The sequence below is a fragment of the Octopus sinensis genome, linkage group LG19 (genome assembly GCF_006345805.1).
Source record: "Octopus sinensis linkage group LG19, ASM634580v1, whole genome shotgun sequence".
NCBI lineage: Eukaryota > Metazoa > Mollusca > Cephalopoda > Octopoda > Octopodidae > Octopus > Octopus sinensis.
The window spans coordinates 13240709-13254790 of record NC_043015.1 but is presented as its reverse complement, the minus strand read 5'-3'; the positions used below and the strand labels follow the sequence as shown (position 1 = coordinate 13254790).

Genomic DNA, 14082 nt, shown 5'->3' with positions numbered 1-14082 from the left:
TGCCATCATCACCACCAGGCACCACCTGCAATTTTGGATATTTCCTTATTTGTAGTTTTTATTTTACTCTTCATTTCTCTCTCCCTCTTTCCCTCCCACTCTCCCTCCCGCTCTCTCCCACTCTCTCACACTCCCACTATTTCTTTTTCTCCCCCATCCCTCCCTCTCTCTTTCCTTTCTGTTTCACTTTCTATCTGAACCAGCCCACACAGTGTTTCCCGCTTGAAACCCAGCATGCCCTTAGACTGCCTTCAACTAGCGGCCTGTTCTTATAAAAAGCCGACCTCAGGGTGATTCAAGTCATTCGTCAGCTGATTGCCAAAGTAATCCTCTCTACCTACAGACCTCGTGGGAGATAACAACAAAAAACCTCTTCAAACCACATCAAGTGTGATCACACCAAAAGTAAGTATTGCTTTGACATCGTTTAGCCGCACTTTTCGAGAACACTTTTACTTCATTTGACTTTTGAAAGCTGAAATATCCTCTCGAGTTAAACACTAACTTTACATTCAAGTTTTCTCTTTCTTTTATTTTTGCCATTGTCTTTTTCGCTCTCACGAATTTTTCTCCATTTCTCCATCTCCATACACATTCACACGCAGGTATTTCTCATCGGCTTTGTAATTCCATATATTAACTCTCTTCCAGCAAATCTTTAATTATTGAGGCGGCAAGCTAGCAGAAACATTAGCACGCCGGGCGAAATGCTTAACGGTATTGCGTCTGCCGCTACGTTCTGAGTTCAAATTCCGCTGAGTTCAAATTCCGCTGAGGTCGACTTTGCCTTTCATCCTTCCGGGGTCGATAAATTAAGCACTAGTTACGCACTGGAGTCGATGTAATCGACTTAATCCGTTTGTCCCCTCTATGTTTAGCCCCTTGTGGGCAATGAAGAAATCAGAATCGTTAGCACACCGGGCGAAATGCTTAGCAGTATTTCGTCTATCGTTACGTTCTGAGTTCAAATTCCGCCGGGGTCGACTTTACCTTTCATCCTTCCAGGGTCGATAAATTAAGTACTAGACACACTGGAGTCGATGTAATCGACTTAATACCTTTGTCTGTCCTTGTTTGTCCCCTCTGTGTTTAGCCCCTTGTGGGCAATAAAGAAATAAGAATCGTTAGCACGCCGGGCAAAATGCTTAGCAGCATTTCCTCCGTCTACGTTCTGAGTTCAGAATCTGCCGAGTTCAACTTAGTCTTTCATCCTTTCGATGCCGATAAAATAAGTACCAGTTGACTATTGAGTCGATGTAATCGACTATACCCTTATCCCAAATTCCAGGCCTTGTTCCTATAATAGAAACTATTATTTATAACTCTTTAACTTACATCGTCTTTGTCACTTTACACAAGATCTCTCTCTCTCTCTCTCTCTCTCTCTCTCTCTCTCTCTCTCTCTCTCTTGACTATTGAACAATTAATCACTCTTCCTATCTAGCTAGCTAACTAGTTGTTTACCTGCCAATGAAGCTACCTTGCTACCTCACAATCTACCTCCCTGTCTACCAGCATATATATATATATATGTATATATATATATATATGTATATATCACACACTCCTTAACTTCGTTTCTACATCAAACTTTCTTCCGATTTAAACCCTACACTTTTAACTACTTACTTACTCCATGTCAATCTCTGACTATTTAATTGCTACACTTCTTTATCCTCTTACACACTTACATACACACACATAATTTCACACAATTTCACTTCTATCCTCTCACACTTACGTACTCATATCATTTTACCCAATCTTTTTCTCAGCCTCGCATTTCTTTTAATGTATTCATATTTTTTCGGTAATCATAATATCATTATATTTTGATCTTCATTTTCGACAGGTTTTAAACAAATCTTGATTGTTTTCCCATTCAGCATAAAAGTCTATACACCTGTGTGTGTATGTGCGAGTATGCATGTATGCGTGTGAGCATGCATGTATGTGTGCGTGCATGCATTTATGTATGTGTGTGCATATATACATATATATATATGTATGTGTGTGTGTGTGTGTGTGTAAATATACATATATCAATATATATATATATAAGTATATATATAAATATATATATATAAGTATATATAAATATAAATATATATATGTGTAAATATATATATGTAAATATATGTAAATATATATATAAATATATGTAAATATGTATAAATATATATATATATATGTAAATATATAGAAATATATATATAAATATATGTAATATATATATATGTAAATATATATATATAAATATATGTAAATATATATAATCATATATAAATATATATATATAAATATATGTAATATATATATATAATATATGTAAATATATAGAAATATATATATAAATATATGTAAATATATATATATGTAAATATATATATATAAATATATGTAAATATATATAATCATATATAAATATATATATGTAAATATACGTAAATATATATATATATATAGTGAGAATTTACAAAAACCTAAAGACGAAGACTGGTGTGTAAACAACAAACATATGTATTGGTTTAACGCTCGGGAAACAAGAAAGTATTTTACGTTTCGAGCCTACGCTCTTCGATTGATAGGAACACAGAAATAGGGAGAGAAATAGAAAAAGGTTTAGTGTCTAGCGATCTATCATATACATATATATGGAAGAAATGAATAGAAACGGCTTTTCTGATAATTTTTCCACTTTAATAATTATGGAAACATTCTCAGAAATGCCATTTCTATTCATTTTGCAAATATATAATACTGTTCTATAGAATTTTTATTTCTTCTTCCACCATATATATATATATATTATATATATATATATATATATATAAAACTTAGATTGGTTTTGGCCATTATCGGCCCAGGCCATGACCAACTGAATAGCACCGCCTGGAAAAGTCATATATATTCTTTTTATTCTCTTTACATTGAATGATTATCATCTTTAGTACTTAATAGCTCAACTGTCTTCCTCCTTCAATATTCTCCTCAGCAGCGCGCACGCAGGCCTGGAAATGTTAGACTTGCATCCTGGCAGCATCCAAACTTGTTTAACCTGTAACTACCTGGATTGTTTCCACCATTTTACTTTCTTAAATAGATGCCAAAAGTATAATAGAAAAATATAATTATCATGAAAGATCGGCTCAGCTGGCTTGCCTTTTACCTTGTTCTTGTCGTGCCACATAATGTGGACGTTTTCGATAACGATTTAGCAATCGATTAAGAGTTACGGAAGTTAAAAGAAAATATCATTGACTCAATAAAAATGATCCATTATTTGCTCAGTCGCTGATGTGCACAATCATCTTAAGTCTGACTTCTGGAAATCTTTATTATTCCAGTTTGAACACTTACAGAATTCATAAATATTTGAGCCACTTTATATTGTTTAATAGTTGTAAAAACATTATTGCCATTCTACTGAAGCAGGCTCATTATGATTCTGTTATAAAATATAGTTAAGAAGCAAGAGGATCGGCTTTTACTAAAGACTGTTTCATGATGCAGAGTAAACAGTGGCCGGAAATTGTAAACTTTATAACTATTATTTCTGTTCGCGAAGGCGGTGAGCTGGCAGAATCATTAGCATGCAAAGCAAAATGCTTGGTGGGATTTCGTCTGCCTTCATGTTCTGAGTTCAAATTCCGCCGAGGTCCACTCTGCCTTTCATCTCTTCGTGGCCGATAACATAAGCATCAGTTGATTGCTATGGTCGATGTAACCGATTTACCCCTCCCCTAAAATTGCTGGCCCTGTTCGTGGTTATTTTCTAAGGTCGACTTTGCCTTTCATCTTTTCGAGGTCGATGAAATAAGTACCAAGCAAGTAATGGGTTCGATGAATGTCGAATTACTTTCCTCTCCTACCTTCCCTGCTCTGATTAAGCCTCACCAAGATCTTGGAGAATGTCCAGGAGAAATATATGAATATCATGTAATCTCACTTCCTACCCTGTACACATTAGGTACATGTAAAAACTCTAAATGAGGAATTTGTAGAACTACCTACCATAAAACTCACAAGGAAAGCGCTTGACTTTATTTGTGAGTTCTCTCTCTCTCTCTCTCTCTCTCTCTGATACTTGGGCAAGTATAAGATCGCTGTTCACACGGCAATGTCACTGCTTTCATGTTTATATACGAAACACAATGTTAAGAAAGCTTAAGGTGGCGGAGTAGCAGAGTCGTTAGCACGCCGAGCGAAATGTTTAGCGGCAGTTCAGCCGACTTTAGGTTCTGAGTTCAAATTCCGAAGTGGTCAACTTTGTTTTTTATTCTTTCGGGGTCGATAAAAAAATACCAGTCGAACACTGGGGGTCGATGTAATCGATTTACCCCACCCCTAAAATTTCTGGCCTTGTGTCAAAATTTGAAACCAATATTAAGGTGATCGCGTAAAAGCGTCTCAAGATGGTATCGAACCTCACAAGAGAATTATTTCAATCTGCTTTCGTTTATTACGTAATTTTGAAATTACTTTTGTCGGAAGTTGTAATTTCGATTGGAGTTTCGAGCTTCAGTTTGAAACCATTTCAATTTACTTTCGCTGCTAATGCTTTGGGAAGCATGAACATAAGATAATCCAACTTTGCAATATTGTATTAAATGAAAAGCAAGGTATTATTATTCATTCGTTTCTTTCTTTGCAGATTTCAACTATGTCTCGCCTTGTTCTCATCCTCCTCGTTACATGCTCCACCATGGGCTTCGTTCTGGCTGCACCTTCCTACCTAGATGACACCAAAGGTAATACCGTGAAACATTACATCAGTATCGAAGATTTGAAAAAATTAGCTGATGGTAAGTTCTCTGAAGAATCTTCATTGTCTATAGAAAGTCGGGGAGCTAACAAAAACAATAATAGATTAGTTAAAATATCTAGCAGTATTAAATTTCGTCTCGCAACATCACAGATCTCAATATCATCGTGGTCGATTTGTCTTTCACCTCTTTGTAATCAATAAAATAAGTTACCAGCAATACTGCATTTTTATAAGATAATCACTTTTAATACCCAAAAAACAAAAGACGTAAAGTCGAAAAAGACAAATCTCGAAACGACATAAGATGAGGTGTGACAGTATTTGAAATATATATATAGTTTCGCTTCTATATTTGGAGTTTATTCAAAGACCATTGAAGGGCTTCACTTTTTATTTATCCAGGGTCGATAAAATAGCAACAGGAAGATGTTGCAAACGATTAAATCACCCACCGCCGTCTTCTTTGTGAATATGAACCTTGAACTGATTCAAAAGAAGTCATTATATGGCGAGTCTACTGTGACAATAATTATCTAGTAAACCAGGTCCATCCCGCTTGTATGGTTCTTAGTTAGCATCGCCATTGACTTAACACAGTCATAAACATTAGAACTAATTTCTTACTTTTCTGTAAATCCAGATCATAAGACCAAGAAAAACAAAATCATTCCATAAACGCTGATTTGGTAGTCAATTCTCGGAAAATTAAATCCATGGCAGAGTTTCTATTCCAAATAGAAGCTTCTTTAGCTACTAATCTTATGTTTTTGGATACACTATAAAATTCATAACTTTTTTATTTCCTCCTTGCAACAACCATGCAAATATTTATTATTGTTATACCTATGATCGTTACTATTTATGTACTCAAGGTAGCGAGCTAGTAGAATCGTTAGCATGCTGGACAAAATGCTTATCGGCATTTCGTCTGTCTTTACGTTCTGAGTTCAAATTCCTCCGATGCCGACATTACTTTTCATCCTTTCGGGGTTGATAAAATAAGTATCAATTGAGCACGGGGGGGGGTCTATGTAATCGACTTACACCCTTCCCCGAAATTGTTGGCTTTATACCAACATTTGAAATCATTATTATTTATGTAGTCAAGGTGGCGAGCTGGTTGAATCGTTATCGCGCCGAACAAAATGCTTAGCGAAATTTCGTCCGCCCTTATGTCCTAAGTTCAAATTCCTCCCAGATCGACTTTACCTTTCATTCTCTCGGGGTCGACTAAAAAGTACCAGCTGAGTACTGGGGTCTCTGTAATCGATAAGCCCTCCTCCCCAAAATTTCAGGTTTTGTGCCTATAGTAGAAAGGATTATTGTTTATGTAGTCATTCCAGTTCTTTATGTTCTGAGTTCCGCCAAGATCGACTTTGCCTTTCACCGTTACTCGACTAGCCCTGACCCTCGAAGTTTCAGGCATTGTGCCTATAGTAGAAATTTATTTATGTATTCATTCATGGTGGCGAGTGCATCGGACGAAATGCTTAGCGGCATTTCTTCCGGTATCTGGACGATTCGATTTCAAATCCCGCTTCTTTGTTTCTTATTGGAATGAAACAAAAAAATTCAGAATTTTTGTAAGTGTAATGAATACAGCATTTCGGCAGCTTTTTCAGTCAATCTATAAAATTAACAAATTAAATCTTTCCGCTACACACTGTAAAATTAATCCTTCCTCTCAAAGCTATGTGGATTTGGAATTAACAGAACAAGCGGATGAAATAATCGTCAGTTATATTGTGATTTCTTTGCTAACAGCAATGAGCAGAAACTGTGTGCAGCACCTAAGCTGTTTGGGTCATTGAAAGTTGAATGGTTTTCCAGTGACACAATTCAAGTGATGGGATGTAAAATGTTGAACCTTTGCCCGGAGGCAATATAGACACAATACTTATTGACAGGAAAGTGAACAAAACCGTTAAAAGCAGGCACATTACAAGGTTGTTGTTGGAACAGAAATAACCGATATATGTCGGTCAAAATTAATTCGGCTTAATGTTAATAACCATCCTTTAAAGCATATGCCTAAATTTTTATTCTAATATGCGGAGAGAACTATGTAATCGAAGAAACGATTTACTTCATTTGTTCAGCGATAAATTATTAAAATATCAATAGATCCATACACGCCAAGCAGATCGGTTACTGTGATAAAATGTGAACGAATTTTTTCTTTCGCCCAAATCTGTGGAAAATTCTCGAGCAGAAGATAATCCCTCGACCAGCTGACTCTTCAAATGATTTAATATTTTTGGCCATAGGTATTTCACTTGCATTTCGAATTTCTCTTGAACAGATTCGAACTCTTTTACCTGATCCTGAAATCAATAAAGTTAATTACTATTTAACTATTTCTGATAGGGAAATTCAAGAAATTGGTCACACACTCTTGATTTAATTTAATTTATTCATGATTTCTCGGGTACATAAACAATGTGAATTAAGTAATCTGGCATCGACTCCATTGTTGTTGTTTTTTTTTATTCCTCGTTAAAGTAATTTTTTTCACTTACTTTACTAAAACTCTAAAATATAAAATGAAATACACATTGCCTTAATCACCTTATAACTATGTGATCTTGTGCATTTGCAAAATATTTCTATCTGATTTTTCTATTTTTCTATATATTGATGTTACTTTCTTACTTTTGTTCTTTAATTATCACTCCATCATATATGTATATTTATTTATTTTAGTTGCCAGCGACTTGGACAACATCTCCAACATGGTTCAAAGGCGTAAACGCAGTTTGTCCAGTTTCCTGGTTCAAATCATGACGAAAGCCCAAAAGAACTCAACTACAGCAAGATACGCTATGTTTTAAAAAGCTAAATTCCACCAGAACCAACGCAAAAATGTTGCCTCCAGCAGCTTGGGAAATTGACTCAGAAAAGAAATGGCCGACAGACTTTGCAAAACTTTCCTGAATGAGCCAAATTAGACACACACAGACATACACACACAATTATGTGTGTAGACATGAAGAAAATAGATCCCTGGAGTTTTCCCTGTTCGTCCAAACAAAATGGTACAATCGTATAAGGAACTCTTATCTGCAACCACTAATATTTGTGTAGTTATGTAATGTGAAAGTACGTAGCATTGTTATGTATATAAATTTGTCTTTGTATTAACATCTATATATATATACATATATATATGGTGTGAGTGATACGAATCATATTTGCTTCCCCAACTCACTTTGAGTCAGAGAAATATATATTTTCATACTTCGTGTAAAACAGCCTACACTACTTAGCATCCTAGCATCCAAGGGAAAAAAATACACATAAATTTCCATCATACCATGGAATCTTGTTAGAAAACCAAACTTTTGCAAATATAATCCATATAGATCCTCTATTTCTTAATGAACATATATATATACTCACACACTAGTGTCCAGTAGTGAATTAAGATTTTTTTTCCTAAGACACAAGATTATAAACACACAGACACATACAAACATGTACGCACACACACACATACTGTGTCTTAATCTCATCTATTGGTTATTTCTAATCATTAATAGAAATTTTTACCCAGACTTGCCAGTGGTAATCGTTTGTAATCGGATTTAGAAATACTAAATACAATTGACGCTTTCCCGTAACTTTCCCATCAGCTCCCAAGAAATAAAAGAAAAGCAAATAAATAATAATATTATAAATATCGCCCAAGCATTAAAAGGAAAAATGAATGCGAATAAAAGTCAACAGTCTCTTCAAAAAAAAAAAATGTAACTTACAAGCTTTATTTAATTTTCATATAAGTTGCTGTTTTTTTTAAATTCTAAGTATTTCCTGACGTGTATATATGTATATATATATATATATATGGGACTGTTTCTCTTCTGTAATTTCGAAGTAATATTATTTTAGTGTAGTTTGGATTCGAAGCAATAAAAAAAATCGAGTAGCTTAGCTGTCATACATTACTGGTATGTAGAAATTATTCTTCAAATAGCGTAGTTCACCATTTGTTTGGTAAATATATGTAGACATATGGAAGGCGCCAGCTAGTTTAGGTTGCTTAAATTGTCCTCTAAGATCGATTTTTGGGGGTTTACCAGCGCACAAATAACACTATATAATTTCAAAGAAATACAGAGGAGTTCAGGTTTCCTTTTTACTGTATGGTTGTTTATGTTCCCTTTTGGCTTACGTTTATATTCAGTATATGCTCTTAAAATATTTATTTATTCAAAGCAATCACATAACTCGATAAGATTCAATATCACTCACAAAATAGACAAAATTGTAACATTTACACTTAAAACTGAATAATGAAAATTTCATTCAAAGTATAAGTAATTAAATATTTATTGACATAACCTTTGATCTCCTTTAAAACATTTTCACGTAGATAATAAAGTATCCTTATACACACACACACACACACTCACACACATGCACATAGAACGTGAAATTTATTTGTAAATATATGAGTATATATATTTTTTCAAAACATTTCCTGCTTACATATCTATTTCAAAGTAAAGCAAACATCTAAATTTAAGAAATAGTTCTATTTATTTCCCTCATTCCTACACACACCCGCACAGTCATACAAATATTGACAAGTAAAGAACATACCCATTAAAATACAATCGAATGGTTCAGAGTTCTGAAGCCATTTTGCAAATTTGATCTCCACACCTTTTCTACATCGCATCGCAAAGTTCTGATTCTTGCTGTTGTTAAACATTCCACTATAGTACGATCTAACACGACTTCTGTTCTACTTGTAACATTTATTTAACACCTGCACTTGACCCTTATGAAATTGTGCCTTAAGCAGAACTTCCGGTTCTGCAACATATCCCCACTCCTTCTCTTGCACTTTCATATATATTTGGTAGTCATCAATGAGACAGATCTAGGAAGGAAGATTGAGAGAGAAAGAAAGAGCTAGAGTTACGAAGAGAAGGATACGTGAACGACAGAGAAGGCAAAATTCGGTAAACATCAAAACCACAGCAATATCAACCATATAAAAGTCTACTAAACTCGATACCCCCAGTCGATCTCACACGCAAAAACCAAATAAGCGAGTCTTTCCCACACACTAAGTTGAATTTATTTATTCATTTTATTTATTTATTAATAATAAAATCGTGTATTGTAGAACCTGTTATATTGCTTATAAACAGATGCTGCTTTGACCACGTTTTCCAGATCTCATCTCAATTACACCATCTCAGGAAAGCAGTCATTTTTACTGGCAGCCGTTCTCGCTCGACGTAATTTGAACTCTGAGATTTTGACCTTCTTAGATTTTAATTTAACTAACGTTACACACACACACACACACACATGCATACATATATTTACACACGTTCTCAAGAATTATTATTCAACAGCTTATGTGTTAAATCTATGGTTTCAAGTATCACCATTCATAAAATTAAGTACTTACAGTCGTTGTTTAGATTTGACTATCAAAATATTGCTCCACCTTTCTTTGATGATCCTTTCTGTTTTAACAGTTCGTGACAAGCAAGATATTCAGTTTGCACCGGTAGGAAAAGGACAAGCATATGCACTGATGTGCATGTTTTTATACATAGAAATGCATACATGTGTGTGAATTGCATGTAAACACAAATCGCTTATTCTCCCATTTGTTTTTGCTTGTACTTCTGTTCATTGAGATTTGTTGAGAAAATAAAACATTTCATTTTTACACGTTTCATTTTGTTATTATTTTAATACTTTTATGTGTTCCTTTGGTTTTATTACTTCGGCTGATTAAATAAGGTAGCGTTTATTGTGCTGTTAATATAATTTAATTCAATATATCTGTATCGAGTGAATTTTATTGTCATAATACATCAGAGAAATGACGGAAGAATAATTAATTATTTGATTAGATGGCCATTTATTTTATATCAATCATAATGCAACTCGTTACAATACATAAGAAGTATACAATTTCCTCGGGTGGTTTCTTTGTGTGTACAGAGCTTGATTGTAGATGCAGTAGAATATTTATCGCCGAGAGCAAAAAGGCTAAAACAATGGGTTGAAGATTTGTTTGACAATGGGAAAAAATGTAGATTCGGTTTCGAATCTTAGCTTACTTACTTTGTAGCTGCTCACTACATATTTATCAGGAGAATAGGATGCAAGTTCCCTGCGATCTATAACGATTCCATCCAGAGGTAAATACATAAAACTTGAATACATAAAGCTACTGGTGCTTAAGGTAAGCACCAGCCTTACAAGCTTTATATTTATAGACATAGCGGAGCATAAAGCGGCTACTCGGTAACTGATATGTCGCTTTGGGACAGTTAAGTACAGACTGAGAGAACTTTAGTAGGTGCTGAACTTTAGTAGATGCTTGAATTTGAAAATATATATATATATAATATATATATATATATATATATATATATATATATATATATTGTGTGTATGTACATACATGCACACACAACGTGCGCGCGCTTACACTTCTGAAATTGAAACCAAATATTGTTGACTTGGCATTTAAATTGAGATGTCCCCTATTTTAAAAAATCAAAACATTACTCAAATGTAAATTACTATTTTATTCCAAACTTATTCACGTTGACTTGTGTGGCGGTGGCAATGGCGATGGCGATGGGGGGGGTGCATCTACTTCTTTTAAATAACCTAGTTTTTTTTTCTTTTTTCTTAAGATTATTTTTGTTCTAACGATTCCTAAGCAAAACAAATCACGAAGCTCCATATAATTTCAAATGTCAGATTTTATTACTGTGTTAGAAGCTATGTAAAAGATAATTACAAATTGGGAAGAGTTTTAAAATTCTCCTTCGTTCTTCTGTTTTATAGTTTGTGACCAAGCAGAGTGTTTTCCATTGATGAATTAGTAATTAACAGAATCATTACTTGTGTGTGCGTAATGGCTCTGTAAAAAACAAATTTATTCCATATTTAATCCATTTTAATTAAATAATTACATTTCGGTGTTTTATTCTCTTCTTTCTTTTTACCAGAATTAATAATTTAGATAACGATTGCTATCATCTCTAAGGGAATTATTTTAATGAATTTTAAGAATGATCAAACGCTCAGCTGAATTATTTTACCTCAGCCATATTGTTAATATTCATAATCAGCTTCACAGCATTCCCTCTATGTCTTTGTGTCGATAATTCTTAGTCATATCAACTTTGTGGAATATACTTCACTGAGAAGGTCTAATAATGCCGAAACATGTCCGTTCCTTTCACCAACTGGCTTTAAAGACCAAATCCACTCCAAACTGCATTGTCTGTACTGTCCAAAAATTTCAGTCAACTGATGTCATTATGCGTGTGTGGAGCTGGAGAGAGTCTGCGAAATCTAGAAGCGAATGTTTATTAGAGCAGAATGTGTTTGGAAGAGACAGTGTTATTAAGGAAAGCAAAGAGATTAATAAATTTAAATAGGTGAGCTGTGAAGACTGCAGATTAACGGGTAGAGAGACAGGTAGTTACAGAAAGAAAGAAATTGGTGATCTAAAACTCGAAATGTTCCGATATTATTAATTCAGGTGCCTAAAAGACGGTCTTTAAAGCGGTTTGGTAACTTCCATGGATTTTTCCAAGTTCATATTTATCATTATTGATCAATAACTACTCAATAAATTATAAAGTCGGTGACATAGTAGGTGAAGTCAGGTACCATATAGTGTAGTAATACTTCGGATTAATGGAGAGGTATTACCACGGGGACAAGCAAAGAATCCAAGTTGATTGTGGTGAAGTAAGAAAGGAGTATAGACCAAGTCACAGGGATTTGGCTGCGTTTCGTTCATGCAGAACGAAGAAAAAGTGCTTTAAGGGAAGATTGTGAGAAGTTGGTCACTTAGTGAAACTGAAAGAGATATAAGCTATAGCATTGGAAAGTTAAGGTGTCATGATGACAGATGAAGGGGAAAATGATGTTGCGTATCAAATTTGGGGTCACAGTTACAGAGGCAACGGAAGAGAAGGAATTTCAAATAGGAGATAGCAAATAAAGTAGGGAAAGTATAGTGAGATGAGATGAAACGTTTGTGAAGACACGGGTAGATAAAATCAAGATCAAGAGAGAGAGAGAGAAAGAGAGAGAGAGAGAGAGAGGGGGGTGTCCAGGAAATTCAATGGCGGAGTAGTGCTGGTTGATGTGAAGTTTAGAGAGTGGAAAGGGTTGAAGAAGACAAACACAAACGCACGCACTAAACGGCCTCACACATTATTTCTCTTAACTGAAAGACACTCTTCTGGGTCACCTTCAGAATGAGACATTGTCGTAAACGACGATTGCAAATATTAAATGATAGCTTTACATTTGCTTTAGGTGAAAAAGTTCAGCGTACTTGTATTTCGTGTTCTGTCTTAACTATAAATGACTATTGATTTTCTTTTTCTAAATTACGTACTACATCATTCAATTTCAAACTAGTTCGAATCTTATCTGTCAAGATTTCAGTGCTAGTTAAGACATCTCCATTAATCAAAAACAGCACAGGCATTTAAACGAAACTGGAGCTGTTTTTATATTAAAATAAAAGAATCATTAAGCTTTTGCTTTCAAACTCAGCTCCACCGCTGCCAACAGCCATTGTAATAATAAATTTATGAGGGAACTTTCAGGTGGTCTTTTGACTAACTAGAAATCGCAGCCAAATCTCACTCATATCTCACCCTTATTGACTCAAAACTAAAAAATAACACAATAGATAATGCAGACCTATATTCCTCTTGTCGTGGTTGGAATGACATTGACCATAAGTCTTCTTAATCAGGGCAGATCTGAGGCTAAACGGTAAGAGTCTCTATTATAACGAGCCAATAGAAAGTCTCTATGTTGTAGGTTTACGTATTAGAAATAGCAAACAAATTTCCTCCTCATACCCCAACAGTCTTAAAAAAAGAAGGATACATTATACAATATAGTCCAAGATATACGAAAAGACGGTATAGTCACTACAGGAATGTTTTTGGTCATAGATTTATTGTCAGATTTGAGTGTGTTCTAAAAACCTTGTTTTTTTTTTTACAATTTTTCAGGTATCTAGATAAAATAGAATTAACAATAATTTCAAATAGATATTCAATACAAGATCACTGTAGTCTTCTGTCAACAAAGAGGAACAATATTATCAACTATATCACGCTACTTTATTTCCCGACTACATTTACTTTCCTATAAGTTCAAACAAGGAATCTTGAACTTGATAAATACTTAATCAATGAAATAACTCCCAACGTTCGCCTTGGATAGCAGTAAAATCTAAGCATTTGCCATAAAGAATTTTTCCAGTAGTGACAGCATTAAAAGTGTTCTGCAAA

At 34.4% G+C, this 14082-nt stretch overlaps 1 long non-coding RNA gene across 1 annotated transcript; it reads left to right on the top strand.

The window, feature by feature from the left end:
- Positions 1-246: 246 nt before the first annotated feature.
- Positions 247-10466, top strand: LOC115222196. Its single transcript, XR_003882685.2, has 3 exons — positions 247-405; positions 4655-4805; positions 7472-10466. It is a non-coding gene; the product is annotated as an uncharacterized LOC115222196 (long non-coding RNA).
- The last annotated feature ends 3616 nt before the right edge of the window (positions 10467-14082 follow it).